At 38.6% G+C, this 18,464-nt stretch overlaps 1 long non-coding RNA gene across 1 annotated transcript; it reads left to right on the forward strand.

Moving 5' to 3' along the window:
* Nucleotides 1–13,496: 13,496 nt before the first annotated feature.
* On the forward strand, nt 13,497–17,732 carry LOC134474615 (uncharacterized). The gene is made up of 2 exons (XR_010045488.1): nt 13,497–13,676; nt 13,788–17,732. It is a non-coding gene; the product is annotated as an uncharacterized LOC134474615 (long non-coding RNA).
* Nucleotides 17,733–18,464: the final 732 nt, after the last annotated feature.

Here is an 18,464-nt window from a genome sequence, read left to right on the forward strand (position 1 = left end):
CTCTTGCAGGAAGGAGTTCCTTTCTGGGTTTATTTTTGACTCAGAAGGAGGGCAGGAGAGCAGCAGTGAATCAGTGATGAAGAGGTGGGCTATATGAAATGTTCAATTAGGTGAGCCATGACAGGCCGTCTCTTGGGTCTCTTCCATTGTCTAGGCATTATTTACCTGTTTGGAGCACAAAACTGGGAGCAGAATACTTGCTGCATCTCATTTCCTGGTTTCAAAGTCCTGGGGCCTGATGAGAAAAGAACCTGGGAGACCCTCTAGCCACAGAATGGTGAGGCTTTGGATGGAAGGCCAGAAATAGGGTGGAATTGGGAGAATCCAGTTACAAGTGTTTAGAAGCAGTTCTGGTGTCTGTAGGCACAGGTATTTAGATAGCTTCAGCTCCTGATGTATTCTAGCATTGGCTTTGGGTAATCCACTGTCCCTTTTTACTCCCGCTGGGAGTAAGTATGATTTTGTGTCCCCAGAACCCTGAGCTAACTAGGAGAGCAACAGAATTGGAGTATCATCTTTAAAATTCTCTATTACCCTGACACCTCCATTATAGGGGGCAGAGCAAGGAGCTTGGGCAGACCCTGACTGATGCATTTTGTATCTGGAGCAGCAGTACTGAGCTTGGTCTCTGTTCTCATTGCAGTTTGCAGCAATCTTTAGGTTCTAAAGTTCATAAATATCTGTAATACAGGGCCTCAAATCCACAATGGCTCTCCTTAAACTTGTGCTTTTTTGTATTCATAGGGATCGCCTAAATTTATTTTATATTCTCACATTTCCATCCTCATGACAGGTGTTGGCAAAATTCCTAATAATTCAGAGATGTGTAGTGATGTGGCTCAGTGGAGGAAGGCTTCCCAAACACTTGGTGAACTCCTGTGAATTACATAGAACAATGCAAAGAATTTCTGAACATACTTTTTGTTACCCACTTGCTCATAGACTATGTTTGTGAGAACAGCGATAGAAGTTTGAATTCTGACAAAAATGAAACCGATTTAAAAGTGTTATCAAGGGCAGAGTAAAGTGTGCTTGCTAAGGAAAAATTCCAGAAAGGGCTGCCTGTTAAATCCTCATTGAAAAATTCCTATATGTAGTCATTTGCATGAACATATACAGGTGATATTGTTCTGAATGGAAAGGAATATGGGTATCATTTCTGATTTAACAGCTGATTTAATAGCTTGGTTGATCATAGACAATGTTTAAATATGGAAATGCTCTGCAATGGCCTTTACTAAGTCATGTGAAGAAGATGTCCTAAATTGAAATTGTGCAGGAATATCAATAGTTTAGGCATGAAGGGTTTCCTGCTTACGGTGGATCAGAAGAGCATGGAAAGGATGTGGAAGTGACTGGCAGGACACAGTATGCCAATAGGAGGACATACAACAGAGAGGGTCTTCACTGAAAGTCAGGTATTCTTAGGGCAAGCATGAAGTTAAGGGTGGCTTATTGTTTCTTCCTTCAGGTGAATAACACCAGCTCTGGTAACAATCATTATTCCACACCTCTGTAAACCCATGAATTCTGTGTTCTTCACTTGAGATCCAATTTTGATTATCTCTAATTATGACCCAGTGTCATGAAAATGAAAGTTGAATTTTTTTTGTACCAAGATTCGAACTCATGATCTCAAGCTTGCCATTTAGGTTTTCATGCTGCTGAGCTAAACACCCAGCTCTGAAAGTGTTTTCTGTATATTATGGATGATATCAACCTTGTTCCTCAGAAAATGTTGAACATTGTGGAATTTTTCTATATTGTATGGCTAATTTTTTTAAAGCAAACCAAAAGTGACTTATGCAGTCACTTTTCAAGTTTCACATTGTCTGTGGGGTGTCTCAGTCAGGGTTTATCTATTTCAGACCGCTTTGTAACTTAGGCTAGCCCCAAACTCAAGGCAGTTTTCCTGCATGAGACTCCCAAGATATATTTCTTATATCTGAATGTAAAGTGATCACTTGGTGACACTGAGCTATAATTTGAAGCTTGTACCTGGTTTCATTGTTTATTCATTTTTTACATACAGCAGTTTTCTATGAACATTTGAGTTATTATTTATATAACATTTGATGTTATTTATGTTTTGTTCTATGAAACAAAATTTAAATATCAAAATGCTGCTTAAGTATATTAAGAACAAAGAACTCAGTGGCCTAAATGAGATTTGAAGAGATATCATTGGTAGTACATCAAAGTGATTGATGAGATATTTGTCTGTCTCTGTGCTTTATGGATGTTGATCCTGCAGGCTCCCACTATAAGCTCTGCTTTAGAGACAGTGAATAGGGACTCTTGCACTGACTCACTACAAGAATCAGTGCTCCTATTTGGCTGTAGCATTAGCAGTGAGTTCCAATCTAGTATTAAATGTGCTGTCTCAAAAAATGTGTATATACAAAAAATTAATGCCTGAGACATGAAATTAAGATTTGATGGAATCAGTCTCCATTCAGCTGTTTTGTTTGGATTTATTTGTTTAGTTTAGTGTTGTTTTATTGAAACAAGTTTTCTGTATGTATATCAGCTAGATTTGAACCCCTAAGACAGCTCAGAATTGCCCTAACCTCAAAGCAGCACTCCTGTTTCAGCCTCTTAACTGTAGGGATTATAGATATGTTATTTTTACCCCAGAAAATATTGAGGCTTGTAACTTAGCCATGTTGTAGCTTGGCATAATAGATGCCATTTTGAGCTTCGCATTTAAATGGTGCCCTGTATTTCACCCAGCAAAATGGAAAATCACTCAGTGCAGAAGTCCCAGGAGAAAAGCAAAATGAGCTGTACCCAATGAAAAAAATTAAGTTGCTCACCAAAGAAGCAGAATACAGTTGGCATCCAAAAATTATTATAAGATTCTAGCTAAATGATTTCCAACAGGATATTTTGTGATTCTATCTTTTAAAACATCTGTAAATTTCCAGTTCAGAGCCTCTTGTTTAGATCCTGAAATGGGGTTAGGGGTTCTGTATCCAAGTGATCCTGAGAGCAGCTAATGAAATTCCACATTTATCAATTGGATTGCTTGGCTTCCTATATTCTTGTTCACAAACTCAACTCAAGCTGCAGAAACCTTTACTGACACAAGCAACCAACACAATTAAAAGGCAGTGCCACTGAAATGAAAGAATAATAGTGAAAAGGAGAGGAGAAAAAAGACAAATGCCATGTGTTATAATTCCCACCTCTTTTCCACAGCAATGAAGAGGCTGAAGCAAGAGAATGGCCATATACTTAAGGACAGCCTAACCTACAAGTGAGTGCAAGGCTGGCCAGAACTCCAAAGTGAGACTATGTCTTTAAATCAAAAAACTAAAATGAAAAAATAAACAACCAAGGAGAGTGAAAGACTATTCAAAAAAAAAACAATAATAGAGCTGTGTGAAAGTTGACTTCTCTAAAATGGAAATTATTGAATGATGCTGCAGAGGAAAGAAATCCATGTAGTGGCATCCAGGAGGCTGTGACCCACACAGACTTAGGAATGGCACCTATTGTGCTACAGTACAACAGTGATTCCTTCCTGCAATACATCTGCAATTCACTAGACTGAGGACTTCTAAAAGCTCATGGAAATGTTAAAACCATGGCAAACAAGCAGCTTGAAATCCAGGCTTTGGAACATGGCATTTAGCAGACATTTAATATTCAAACTGAAGTAAGATAAATACAATCCTGCCCTGTTTGATGTCAAATGCACCAAGTTTAATTGCTCACAACATTGAGAAAGGAAGTCACAAACCAAAAGAAGTTCAAAAATTTTCTTAGAAAAAAAGAGAGAAGTATAGCCCTGAATTTTCAGGAGTGGTCTTCAGTGTTTGGCCACAGACCTATTGTCAGGGGTCATTTATACAGGATAGTCACAATGTGGGTACAGTGTGGGTCTCAAACTACAATCAAAATATTAGCTTAAAGCTGCTTAACTAATATTATTCAGCAGGGGAACAAGTCAGCAAGAAAATGTATGTGGAAAGAGCCAAGGCATTTTGTGGGAACAATAGTCCAGTTGTTCAGGTCATTGAGTATGGTAATTTATGAGTATCAGGACTTCCTGGAGGAGGTGGTGGTAACTATAGTACATTTCAAGCTGTTGTTTTTGTCTTCAGGAACATGTAGACATGGTCACTACATCTTCTTCTTCAGGTCTGGCTTTCTTCAGCTGTACCTGTAGCAGTGATTGTTGTATTTAGTTTTTTGCATTGACTCTTTGAGGTTGAATCTCCTCTTTGATTGCATATCAATTTCTGTCTACATTGACATCCTTTGCTAAAATCACAATACTATTTGAGTCAATAAATTGATGTTTATGCATTTAAAAATATTCATTAATACTGAAGAGTTAAAACATTCGGGAAACCCCTCTTGCCTTGTCACTAGGTCAGAACACACCAGTAAGCAAACGAAACGACCGCTATTAACCAATGCCATCTGCTTCTTTAACCGATGCTTGCTTTGTGGCTTTTGGCTTTATATACCTTGCACTTCCCTACTTACCGCTCTCTCATTCCCGTCTCCCACCGGAGTGTGGTCAGAGTGTCACTTGCATGCGCGGATAATAAAAAACCCCTTGATTTTTCATGAGAGCTGGATCCTTGGGGCCTTCTTCGCGATGGTGATCTTACAATACAAGCCAGGGATTTAGCTCAGCAGGCAGAAACACCTGACTGGAAAGAGCTAGGTTGTAACTTTGATCCCTGGTACCTAAAAAAAAAAAAAGTAATTTAAACTGCAAGGAAAGAAAATAATTTCATTTATGAAAAGGTAGGTTTAAAAAATTTATAACTTAATATGTAAATGGCAAATTAAGCATTGTTAATAGCCATATTTAGTATCTAAAGTACTTGGGGCAGGGTATTGAGCTCAGTGATATAATGAGCTGCCTGGAGAGCACAAGGTGATGAGTTCAATCCCTCATAGAAAAAAAAATAATTCATAGTTGTCAACGATGCAGTACTGTGAGCACATTTATTGAGACTGATACTTGTTAATTAATAGGCTCAATGTTTCTTTTGTGGTCTACGAAATATCTGCAGATTACATGGCAATTGCAGTGAATGATATACTGTCCCCTGTAGGATTGCTATTTTCTGAGTCGTTTTATTTTTTGTTTTTCCACGTACTTGAAAGTTGAAAATGTGGGCTGGTGCTAGGTAGAAAAACTGTGATAATCATTTTTTCAATTTAATGATATATTTCCCTATATTCATTAAGAACATTTTATTTGCCACAATTATTCCAAGTGAAATTGATAAACAATTCTTAAATTTACAGGCAGCTGAGGTAGAAATACAGGCAGCCATACCGTGTTATAGTAGAATGAAATTCCTGACCTTCTATGTCTGGTATGAGTTTGTGTTCTCTAAAATGGAAGAATGAATTTTAGGAACAACAGAGGTGAAGAGCAGAATATATATATTTAGAGAAAGAACGTAAAATTATTTTGCACTAAATAGGATATTTTGGCAGTGAAATGAGGAGCCAGGAAACTTTTATCTTGAGATCACTTTCCTCTCCTCTATGCAACTTACCTGTGTCCAGAAAAGAGTCTCAATCAGGCACCTGCATACAGCAATGCCACCTTTAAGCACCACCCAAATCAAAACTATATGTGTGCCCCACACATTTCCAGAAGAAAAAGCCAGAACCCCAGTGGTCATGGGATTCTCTCCCTGATTTTAGAATAAAGGCCTTTTTGACTTTATCTTCTCTTCTTTACTACACCAAAAATCCTATTGGAAAGATTCTGTTTTAGAGAAAGAGGAGGGGTTCTGTCTTTTCTAGGGACTTTATAGAATAAAATCATGTGGTGAGATAGGTATAAAGTGGGTTAGATTACTGAGGTTAGTGAGGAGGCAAATTAGCACATTAGAGAAGCAGAATATAAGAAATAGAAAAGTGACCTTTTATTTAAAGAATGTGGAGAGGTTCCCACAGCCACCAAGGGTTTGGCTTTTTTTTTCTGACTGACTATGGGGTTATGGGGTATATGTGACTTTTGACTGGATGTGGTGCTTGGAGGGGACATTGATGTTATGCAAGGAGCTGAGGGAAATTTTCTTTAGGCCCCTGGGAAAGAAAGTGGAAGCTGTAATCAAGGAGAAAAGAGGAAGTGGCCATATGAGTAAGCATCCCTGATTTCAACATCTTGCACTTTGAACTACCACCATGAGGTCCTGTAATTGTTTCTAGGGTAAAACTCTTTGAAGTACGTCCTTCAATTTGAATGAAGAAATCAAAGCAAAGAATTTTTGCTATCTGTCTTCCTCCATGGCTGGTGGTAAACCATTCATAAGAAATATTTTGAGTCATTTCCTTAATGCATTGTCGATACCATAACCAAAATTACAGAGCAGTTAACTTTCAGAAAAAGAAGCAGCACTTAAAGGCAGGGATAAAGGCCTTCAATGCAGGTATCCCTGACAAGGTGAAATCAACATTGTGTGATACAAACTACTACTGATTTCTCTGACTTCAAGAAAGAGAAAAGTTTATTCTGATATTGCTATAGCGGAATGAATCTCCCAGTCTACTATGTCTGATATGAGTTCATGTTCTCCAAGGTGAAAGAATGAATTTTAGCAACAAAAGAGATTAAGGGGAAAATACACTTATTGAGAGAAATAAAGCTGCTTGAGAGAGAGAAGAGTTTCTGAGCAGGTTGCCAAACACTGTTCTTTCTATGGACTTTATAGAGTAAAATCATGTGGGGAGATGAGTTTAAGGTGGGGAAAACTAGGAACTCACAATGCAGATGGGCATAAGATGGGACAGAGCTATGGTACCCAATAAGATTATAAGTTCAGATAAAGTTGATTAACTTGGGAACAAAGGGGGAAGGGAGTCACAAAGAAAGCAGGCATTCTTAGGCAGCTGTGACTCTTCCCTTAGGAGTTTGGGAGGGTGACTCCTGAGTTTCTCAGGATGATAGGAACTATTTAGAATGTCAGCTTTTAAGATAAGGATACATTTCTTTGAATGGTGACTCCTGAATTCCTCAGAGGGCTATGGAACTATTTAGAGTATCAGTCCTTAGGATAGGCATGAATTTGCTTATCATTTGTCTTGAAACAAAATTTATATTTCAAAATAATGCTTAATTATATTAAGAACAAAGTACCCAAATGAGATTTGAAGAGACATGATTTGTAGTCTATCAAAAGGATTGATGAGATAATTTTTTTTTAATTTTGAAAGTGGTAAAATACAACAGAACAAGACAGAATAAGGCCACCTAAGATTGTACAGTGAAACTGGTACAGAACTTCACAGCAGGTTAGTGTGATAATAACAATAGATATCACAGTATATTTCATTATCTTTATAATGGTTGTTCTTTCAATCACATATATCCAAATGAGATGAAATACAGAGCGTTATAGAACTTATCAAAAGAAAATATTGAATAGAGCAGTACCATTAATCAGAATAAATCAAAACAGTAATAAACATATTTGCATTCCAAGTGATAATAGAAGGAAGTCCTCCTTATTTGCTTTGGTCAGCTTCCCAAGAGACGCTCATTTTTCTGGTTCCCATTTGCTAACAGGAGGATGATAGGAGAAGAGGGGTAGGGGAAGTGGGATATTTGATTCTAGGCTGTGAATCAGTAGGTTCACTATTGCTTAGCAGGGAGGCAGGCTGGTTGTTTGGTTTCACAGCATCCTAAGTTGCAAAATGGCGTGGATCTCAGGAGCTGCTGTTGGTTCTCCCCCTGAAGGGCCACAGTCTGCCAAACCACCACTGCTTACAAGGGATGGCAGGTGCTTGCTTGGCTTCCCAGTGTCCTAAGTTCCAATATGGATCTCAGGAGCTGCTGATGGTTCTCCCCCTGGAAGGGCTGCAGTCTGCCAGACTGCCACCACTTACCAGGGAGGGGATGTGCTTGCTTGGTTTCCCAGTTGATTGATGAGATATTTATCTGCCTCTGTACTTTGTGGATGCTGGTCCTTCAGGCTTCTCACTGTCAGCTCTGCTTTATAGACAGTAAACAGGGAATCTTTCAGTGACTAAGCACAAGAATCAGTGCTCCTGTTTGGCTCTTAAAGTAGCAGTGAGTTGCAATCAAACATCAAAATTGCTGTCTCCAAAAGTGTGTATATACACACAATAAATGACCCAAACATGGAATTAAGATTTGAATGAATGAGTCTCCATTCAGCTGTTCTGTTTGGTGTTATTTGTTTAGGTTAGTTTTGTTTTATAGAGACAAGCATTCTGTATGTATATCAGCTGGATTTGTACCCTGTATGGAGCCTAGAATTCTCCTGACCTCACCAAAGACCTCCTATCTCAGCCTTGTGAGTGCTGGGATTATAGATATACACCACCACATTTTGCTTTTGATTCAGATTTGTAGGAGAGAATTTAAGATATCCCAAACATGGGGTCTCAACCTTCTTTGAGGAATATATGTATGATCCTTTAGGAGGTGGTGACCCTTGAGGATGTGGCTGTGAACTTCAGCAATGAGGAGTGGACTTTGCTGAGTACATCCCAAAAGAACCTCTACAGAGATTTGATGGGCGAAATCTTTAGGAACTTGACTGTGATAGGTAAGCATGACATCTTTTTGTCACTCATGCTGTTAGAATGTTTGTTGCTCATCACTGTTGTTCCATTAAAAGGAATGTAAAAATATTTTGAAAAATAGCTCAGACCTAGTCACCTTATATCATAAATCTAAAAAAATCTATTAATTTGTATTTATTACTCTAATGAATCCTGATATTTCTATGTCTACAATTCAGGAGGACTTGGGGATATCCAGGAAGCTGAAAAAGAATGCAAAACTTATTGGAGATACTTAAGGTAATTCACACTCACAAGGAGAAGGAATGTTCCTGAGTAATTAGTTTGTGAGCAGAAAAACTACAGCCAAAGAAATGAGGCACCATTCAATTAAATGTCAGTAATATTCTCCCAAGATGTATAAGCCATGGTATGTATAATGAGGGAATTAAATCATAAAAATGGGCATACACTTTGAGTTATGACATTCTGCCTCCAGTTTTCCTATCCATATGTACTAGCAAATACAAAACATTCATTATCTAACAATTGCTAAGATTGCAATAGAATTTGAAATAAAACTGAGTGCTCATGTTTCCAAGCCATGCTATAGAGAATCAGCCATTCTGATTAAAATTCTAAGTAGGCTGGTGGAATGTTAAGTGCATTCATTCTGAATATCAGTATGCAGTTATCTCTAGAATCTCACACTTGTCCTGGATATATTTTTAAAAACTCAAAATCCACATAAAGTACAGATACATGCTTACTCATATACAAAGCAGATCAAGTTATAAGATATCAGGCCTTGAAGCAGCTTAGCAGTCTATAACTGGATTTGTGGAGAGGAAAATGTTAATAGACTCTGTGATTGTTCATTCTTGTAAACCCAGCACCCTAGGAATCAGATTTTGCAGAATGGCAAATTCAAGTTCAAACTTCACAGCTTAATAATCAGTGAAAATTTCTTAAAATAAATATAAAAGCTAGAGATTTTATGCTAATACCTGTTGTTCATTCCCAGCATGGAAAATAAAAACGTGTTATATAATGTCAAAAAATAAATAATATAATGTCATTTGCGATAAGATATGCATGAATCTTTCTCCCATCAATTCAGTGAAATATCTCAGATATAAATCCTAAAAGGTCACAGGGTTTCTTTTAGATGAGAAACAAAAATATTAATTGTGGAATGAAATGAAAGAGGGTTGATAGAGAAAGGTAACAATGACTGGTTGGCAAAGGGAATTACAGGTTAAGGACAGAAGGGAGACTATGATTGAGAAATGTATCAGAATGATTTGTCTGTGATACACATATATACCCATGCCCAAAGTGAAGCTAAATATTCTGCATTTCAAAAGGTACCAACTTTTAAGATTTCCAAATGTGTACTAGTGTTTTGGGAATGGTTGTTTTCAACATATCTTACAAGGTCATTCTGTTGCTTCATTGTCAGAACTTCTTAACAGGCATTAAAAGCAGAACTTGATGTTAATGGAGTCATTAACACAGAGACCCATTTCATTGTGATTTTTTAAAAATTTTATATAAGGAAAGACTAAACAAACAAAATGAGTAGAAATAATGCTAGTTTCAAAGTGAAAATAAATGGCAAGAAATAACTAGTAGATGATTTCATATGGTGCTCATAGAAATAGTTAATCAAGATACAAAAGTGAAACATATGAAGTGGGGATTCAAACAGCAAGACTGCAAAAAGTTTTGTTCAACTCTCCAACAAAAACTTAGTAATATGATTATCGATCCTATAGGTGATTTTTTTCTTTACAGAAATGACAAGCTAGGGAAATCCTATGGACATACATCTTGCAATCAGTGTAAAAAAGTATTCCTTTGTACTGCAGAAGGTAATTTGAATGTTAAAGAAACAGAAACACACCACAATGTTGATATTTATAAAAAATATTGCAGTGGAGGGAAACCCTATGTATGCAAGCAATGTGGGAAAGGTTTTACCACACATGGAATTTGTAAGAAACATGAAAGAATTCACAGAGGAGAGAGACCCTACATATGTAAGGAGTGTGGGAAAGCTTGTACAACATGTACATATTGTTAAGTACATGAGTGTCTTCACTCTGGAGAAAAACGTTATACATTCAAGCACTGTGAGAAAGCTTTCAGCACACGTACTTATTGTGTAATCCATGAAAAACTTCACATTAGGCAGAAATTGTATATATTTAAGAAATGTGGGAAAGCTTTTAGCAGTAACATTCATTGTGAAGTACATGATAGAATTCACACTGGAGAGAAACCCTGCGTATGTAAGGACTGTGGGAAATGTTTTACCACACATGGAGGGTATAAACAACATGAAAGAACTCACACAGGATTTAAAAGCTGTAGTAGTTTTATTGGTATGTTTAGTGTGATTATATTTAGTACTGGTCTGTCTACTCACATTAGATTTGAGGGCACAGACATATAATCCAAAAATATCAGGTTATACCATGGTAACTATCCTTAATTTCCTATTAACTTAAACTGAAACCCTATATTACTTACATTGTCTTACTATGGCTGATTTATTCACATTTGGTATGCTTGCTGGTATCAAATCAAAGAGTAGAGGCAACTACTCTGAAGATGACAAGATGTAAAAGATATGCATTGGGGGGCTAGGGATTTAGATCAGTGGCTTAAGCACCTGCCTGGCAAGTGTGAGATTGTGAGTTTGATCCCCAGTACCAAAATAAATAAATAAATTAATAAATAAATAAAAGATATCCATTCCAGGTTTTATTATTAACTGCTTTCACATCCTACAATGTCTTCAAAGTTGTTTTTATAAAAATAGCTATGCAATGTTATGCTTAACTATATAATGCTTGATAGTGTGGACAATTCTATTGATAACAACAAGAGAAAGCATAGTACATACTGTATATCACCTAATATTTTGGTGTTATATGTCTTTTTCATATCATGATTTTATACAAATTTGTTTTGTTGTCTTGTTTTGATCTGTTTTTCCCAATAATACAGAAAGGATTGATATACACATAGAGAGTCATACCTGGGAAGAATTTCTAACCTATTTATGGGAACAAATTATATAATACACGATGTAATTAACAGATACTCTGAAGAAGAGACACTAAGAAACCCAATGCTAATTCTGTAGCATTGTGATATAAAATTGAGCAATACTATTAATTAGTCTAGTCACATATTTTTTGGTGAATTGTAATTTTAACACTGCATTTGCTTTAATCTTTTGTTGCACAGTATACATTCATTTTCTCTTTCATAAATCATGTTTCTGAACTGGATGCAATATTTGGCATTAAGATATACATCTAAAAGGCTCGGAGCATGTGGTTTTGACAAAGTTGTGTTCTTTTCACATAACTTGCACATTAATGAATGTTATGTTTTCCATGTTGTGAGGAGACAAGATATCTGCTGATTCCCTGACATCACTGGACATCATACAATATACATTATGTTGACTGATTTTCTTTCTCAGTGGTGCCAATATTCATCATTTAACTAAACTGTTGTTTATCTAACCATCAGAATTTTACTTGTTATATTTATATTGCATCTTTACTTTGCTAGTAATGTTTCCCCATATGTACCAAAGTAAACCATACTACTGTGAATTTCTGATTGCCCCGTACTGACAGAATCATAACTTGTCTCCAATGGCACATCACAAAATATATTAATATCTCCAGAAATTATAAAATTTGGCATGATTTATGAGTAACCATAGTTTGAAATCAATTTTTCTTAAATGTGGAGTTGTTTTGGGGGAAAATGTTGCTATTGGGTATATCATGCAAATGCCTTTTATTCCTTGTTGCTGTGAATGCATTATATATTTTGTAATTATTAAAGCTTTTTCCTAAAACACTGAAGTAATGGCACAAAGGGAAACCTAAATTTTGAGCTGTCAACACAGTAAAAAATTAAATTTGCTAAATTAAGATTCAGATTGTTTTACTGTTTTACTGAATTGTGAATTTATACAATGATATACCTCTTTATTTATAAGGACCAGTGCCTGATGTTTGTGGTGTGTGCCGATTATCTCTAAACACATACACTGGGCCATGAGTCCCAGTTGGTTTCCTGTGGCCTGGGATTTTCACTTCCGTTTTAACATTCATGTAATTTGTAAAGTGTTTAATGCAGTGTTGTTGAATTCAAAATCTGATTAGATTCCAATGGAATTATGTTTTTAACAAATGTGGTGTCATGAAAACACAAGTGAGCATTTCATGAAATACCCCTAATCCAGTGAAGATAGCCTGCCCAAGTCTCAATTATCCTTGGAAGAATACATTACTCACCTGTTGTGTAATCACCACTAAAACTATATCTATTTTGTACCTGAAGTACCTGACATACTTCATAAAGTAAAAGACACTGTAAAGTACATTGTCAGCCTGTATGTACTACAGCATGTGGACAGATTCCCTGAAGCACATTTCTGCTTACCGTCAATGGGAAAATTTGGAGTTGGTATTACAGCTAATAATAGAAGACTGAATCTATAATACATATATCCTGAGTACATGCACTTTCTCATTTCATCATGAAAGTAAATCCTGCTGGTCTTGTTGATGCATGCTTGTAATCCTACTACCTAACGGAGCTTAAATTAGTGGAAGAGGAATTTGAGTCTAACCTACACAATTAGTGTGACCCTGTCTCAAAATATATCATCAAGTTCTGCAGATGTAGCTTAATGCTTTAGATCTCTTCCCTTTCCTCCCCAGCATCAACATTTGTTAATAGTCACAATTACACATCAATAGTTGTCCTTTATCACTTGGCCACCTAGCAGTTATCCCCAAGAATCACTTGGGAAGCCCATTTGTTTATGCAGTGACCATCCTGAGCATCATTGGGGCAGTTGTCAATTTAACCCATTCATTCTTGTATTGAGTATAGTAGAACTGTCACTTTTATATTCCTTGTTATTTTATAAAAACTAAGAAATGTAGGGAGCCGAGTGACAGGCATTGCTGCCTAGATGTCTCTCTCTCTCCTATGGGCACTGCGTCTGCCTACATTAACCATAATCCTCTTCTGCTTACGTCACTTATCCGGATGTGATGGTAACCCTGTTGTATTCATCTGTTTAACCTCTTCCTGTCCCAGCTCCCGCCCTTAGCCTATAAAAGGTGTGATTATTTTCTCAATTAAACCGGAGGCTTGATTGGGTTAACATCAACTTGCCTTCGTCTCTTTTTGTCTCCCCTATGTCTTTTATTTAATCCCCGTTTCTCCTCCAGGAGTTCCGAACTTGTTGATCTGCAGGCCGGATCAAGTGGCGCTCAGCGTGGGAGCCCCTGGCACGGAGAAGTTAACGAGGGAGCCGTTCGAGAGACAGCCGGCTTAAACCGAAAGTGAAAGCAAATTGAACCAGAGACCTCGGCAGAGGAATGAGTAAACTGAATCAAGGATTAAAGTTTAAAGCAACAGGACATTAAATCAAGTGCCGAGACCTGCGCAGACGACTACCCGACGTCCTGCCCGAGTCACGGTGAGTGAACGGCAACCCCATTTCCCTTTCCCGACATGGGTCAAGTATTGAGCGAACATGAACTGTTCGTCGGAGGCCTTATAAAGGCATTAAAGACAAGAGAGATAAGGGTTGAAAAACAAGAATTATTACAGTATTTTCAGTTTATTCATAAGGTTTGCCCTTGGTTCCCCCTAGAGGGTTCTATAGATACCAAGAGGTGGAATACAGTAAGAGATGTTTTAAAAGATTATTATAGAGTTTTCGGTCCAGAAAAGGTTCCTGTGACCACCTTTACATATTGGAATTTAATTTCTGAGCTGCTTGCCCAGAAGCATGCAGACCCTCAGGTTGAGGAGACAGTTGCACTAGGTGAGGCTGCCTTGCGCGACTTCCTTAAATCTACCTCAAAACCGTTCTCAGAAAAATCTGAAGCCACTAATTTCTCAGATGCAGAGAATGATGGCCTGTTAGAGGTCCTCATACATGGTGATCTGCCACCACTTCCACCTGTTGACACGATCAGCAGGTCCCAGGATGGCAGCCCGCCACTCCCTGTGCCTCCATGGCAAATTGGGGATTCATATAAGCCTTTAAAAACAACCTTAACTCTGAAAAGCTTGCAGCCGCAAGGCAGCTGGTACAGGACCAGTTAGATGCAGGCCACATTGTTCCTAGTAATTCCCCTTGGAACACACCTATCTTTGTTATCCGGAAAAGGTCAGGAAAGTGGAGGCTGCTACAAGACCTTAGGGTGATAAATAAGACAATGGTCTTAATGGGGCCTCTACAGCCTGGCCTCCCCTCACTCAGTGCCATTCCTTTAGGATTTTTTAAAAATTGTCATAGATCTTAAAGATTGCTTTTTCTCTATTCCTTTACACTTCATGACTTCCAAAAACTATTGGGAGATATTAATTGGCTCATACCATTTTTAAAACTAACTAAACATGATTTACAACCCCTTTATGCACTGCTTCGGGGAGACATAGATCCAACTTCCCCCCGAGAGCTTACACCTGATGCCAGGAGAGCGCTCAGTAAAGTAGAAGAGGCTATTGCTCAACAAACTGTTTCCTTTATGGACTACAATGAGCCTTTACAGTTTCTCATTTTTAATACAAAGCTTTGCCCTACAGCAGTGTTCTGGCAACAAGCTCCCCTCATGTGGGTCCATTTACCAGTCTCTCCAAAAAGAACACTTTTGCCTTATTTCCAAGCTGTCTCAGACCTAATAATCCAGGGTAGAAAGCAGGGAAAATGTTACTTTGGCAAAGAACCAGACATTATCATTCAACCTTTTACAAAAGACCAAATAGATTGGTTACTTCAGAGTACTGAAGTGTGGCCTATTGCCTTAGCTTCCTATTCAGGGACTATTGACAATCATTACCCTCCAAATAAGCTAGTTGACTTTGCTAATCGTCACTCATTTATATTCCCTAAAGTCACAGCTTCACAACCCCTTCCGGGTGCCCTGGTTTTATTCACTGATGGCTCATCCTCTGGAAGAGCTGCTTATGTATCTCAAAACAATGTTTCTACCCTCCAGGCAGATACTTCCTCTGCACAATTAGCAGAGTTAGAAGCTATTCTTGCAGCTTTTGCTGCTTACTCTGACCAACCATTTAATTTGTATACTGACAGTGCTTACCTTGCTCAGTCTGTTCCATTATTGTTGCTACTATATGTCATGCTTCCCCAGCTGCAAATCTGTTCAAACAATTACAATGCTTCATATGGCTTCGCCGTCATAAGTTCTTTATCGGTCATCTGCGAGCTCATTCCAACCTCCCAGGGCCTCTTGCCCAAGGAAATCATTTGGCTGATGTTGCTGTACGAGCACAGGTTTTTATGGCTCAGGACTCCAAGGTGTCTGAGGCCCAACAAGCCCACCAGCTACATCACCTCAATGCTCACACCCTCCGCCTTCTCTACAAAATTACCCGTGAGCAAGCCAGACAAATTGTAAAAAATTGCCCATCTTGTGCTATCCACTCACCTGTTCAACACCTAGGAGTCAACCCTAGAGGTTTAATTCCTAATGCCTTATGGCAAATGGATGTTACCCATTTCAATGAGTTTGGCAATCTAAAATATGTACATGTCATCATTGACACTTATAGTGGCTTCATTTTTGCCACTCTCCAGACTGGAAATGCTGCTAAACACATTATAGCCCATATGCTGTCAGCCTTCTCAGTTCTGGGATGTCCTCAACAGCTTAAGACCGATAATGGCCCTGGCTATACCAGTACCTCCTTTGCTCAATTTTGTAAAAGCCTTAATATCCTCCACACTACAGGTATACCTTACAATCCTCAGGGACAAGGCATTGTTGAACGTGTGCATCGTTCTCTTAAATTCACCATTGATAAAATAAAAAGGGAGACATGGTACCCCACCCAGGGGTCCCCTAGAAATGTCCTTTCACATGCTCTTTTTATTTTAAATTTTCTGACCCTGGATGCTTCAGGCTGCTCCGCAGCATCTCGGTTTTGGCATACTCAGACTCAAACACGGTTTGCATCTGTTTTATGGAGAGACCCACTAACCAATGTGTGGAATGGCCCTGATCCAGTCCTTATCTGGGGACGAGGTTCAGTGTGTGTTTACTCTCAACAAGATAGAGAAGCTAGATGGCTACCTGAACGCCTCGTAAAGCAAGTAGACAGTTCTTCAAAGACCCCGTATAACGCCCAGGAATAATGTTATTTCCTGAGGCACAATCCCCTGTGTTCTCTTACAGGTGACACATCTCCTTGGAGCCTTATGCTGCTTAACCAGCCTTCTTGAGCCACACCACACCCATGGTGGATTTTGACCCCTGCCAAACAGACTGCAACTGCTGACAGCCATGCACAGAACCCCATGACTGCGGAAGAGGCTCTTCTCGGTCTGGAGGAACGCCAGCCAAATAGACTGCATCCAGTGTTATACAAGGCATGCTCCAAGACACAGGAGAATGACTTCATACAGAGACACCAACAAATGACTGTCAACCCCTTCTCCTTGATTTTGGGGGGGGGGAGTTTTTCCCTTACCTAGTCCCACTTTTGGGTCCCCTAGCTGACCTATTGTTTCTCATTTCTGTGAGTCTTGTATTTTTCAGAGGATTATGATGTTCATTAATAACCGGATAGACGCATTTATGGCAAAGCCCATTCAGGTACACTACCATCAGCTGGAGATGACAGATCAACAAACCTACAGGGAAGGAATTCCCACGAGTGGCCCATATGATGATGCGGCCTGACTGCCCTGGGGCAATGGACAGGCAGTCAGAGACGGGCAACTAGGACATGCATGTTAATTCCAACAGCCACCTAAGACAGGCACAGGACCAACTGCTGTTCTGCAAGCCCATGACGGGTAAGGCCTGGTTGGGTTCATGCAATGAGGTCCTTGACCTAAGACAGACGCTGTCCTCACAGGGCCTGCCATACTCTTAATTAAATAATATAAAAAGGGAGGAGATGTAGGGAGCCGAGTGACAGGCATTGCTGCCTAGATGTCTCTCTCTCTCTCTCCTATGGGCACTACGTCTGCCTACATTAACCATAATCCTCTTCTGCTTACGTCACTTATCCGGATGTGATGGTAACCCTGTTGTATTCATCTGTTTAACCTCTTCCTGTCCCAGCTCCCGCCCTTAGCCTATAAAAGGTGTGATTATTTTCTCAATAAACCGGAGGCTTGATTGGGTTAACATCAACTTGCCTTCGTCTCTTTTTGTCTCCCCTATGTCTTTTATTTAATCCCCGTTTCTCCTCCAGGAGTTCCGAACTTGTTGATCTGCAGGCTGGATCAAAGAAAAAGTATGCAATTTTTGATAATTTTGTATTTAAATAATTGCATTTGTAAGGAGTTACCTATAAAGATTGGCTAATGGTGATTTCTTTAGTCCCAGCCTCAAGAGAGAATGAGATGGGATGATCATGGCTTTGAAGCTGACTTTGGGTGGCAACTGCTAGATGATTTAGCAGAGTGTGAAGCAGTTGTTTTTATCCCTGCATTTGAAGTTTAATGAAACAAGTAAGTTGAGGTCAAGAATAAAAATGTATGATAGAACAAAAGAATCACTACTGCAAATTGTGAGTTTTCTTTCACTCAGGAAATGTACTTTTTATTATAATTTGTGCAGCACTTTCAAATATGCCTCTATTAGAGTAATACATAGTGAAACATGAAAGAGCCAGACATTCCATGTTCTGAATGTAGAGGTAGTAAAACATTTTTTCTTAATGCTATTGCTGCTGTTTTGTGTAGAAAATAAGACAGGGTAACAAAACAAGCAAAAAGGACTTTGTCAGACTTTCATCCTCCTGCATAAACATAGAAGCCACAAAAAAAGTCAAACAAGATGGTGAAATAAACTACAGAATGAGAGAAATTGTACCTGTTCCTCCCTGATAGCTAACATGTAAAACCCATAGGAACATGAAAG

Source organism: Cavia porcellus, unplaced genomic scaffold, assembly GCF_034190915.1.
Source record: "Cavia porcellus strain 051 isolate PalLab524CR breed Dunkin Hartley unplaced genomic scaffold, mCavPor4.1 scaffold_34, whole genome shotgun sequence".
Taxonomy (NCBI): Eukaryota; Metazoa; Chordata; class Mammalia; order Rodentia; family Caviidae; genus Cavia; species Cavia porcellus.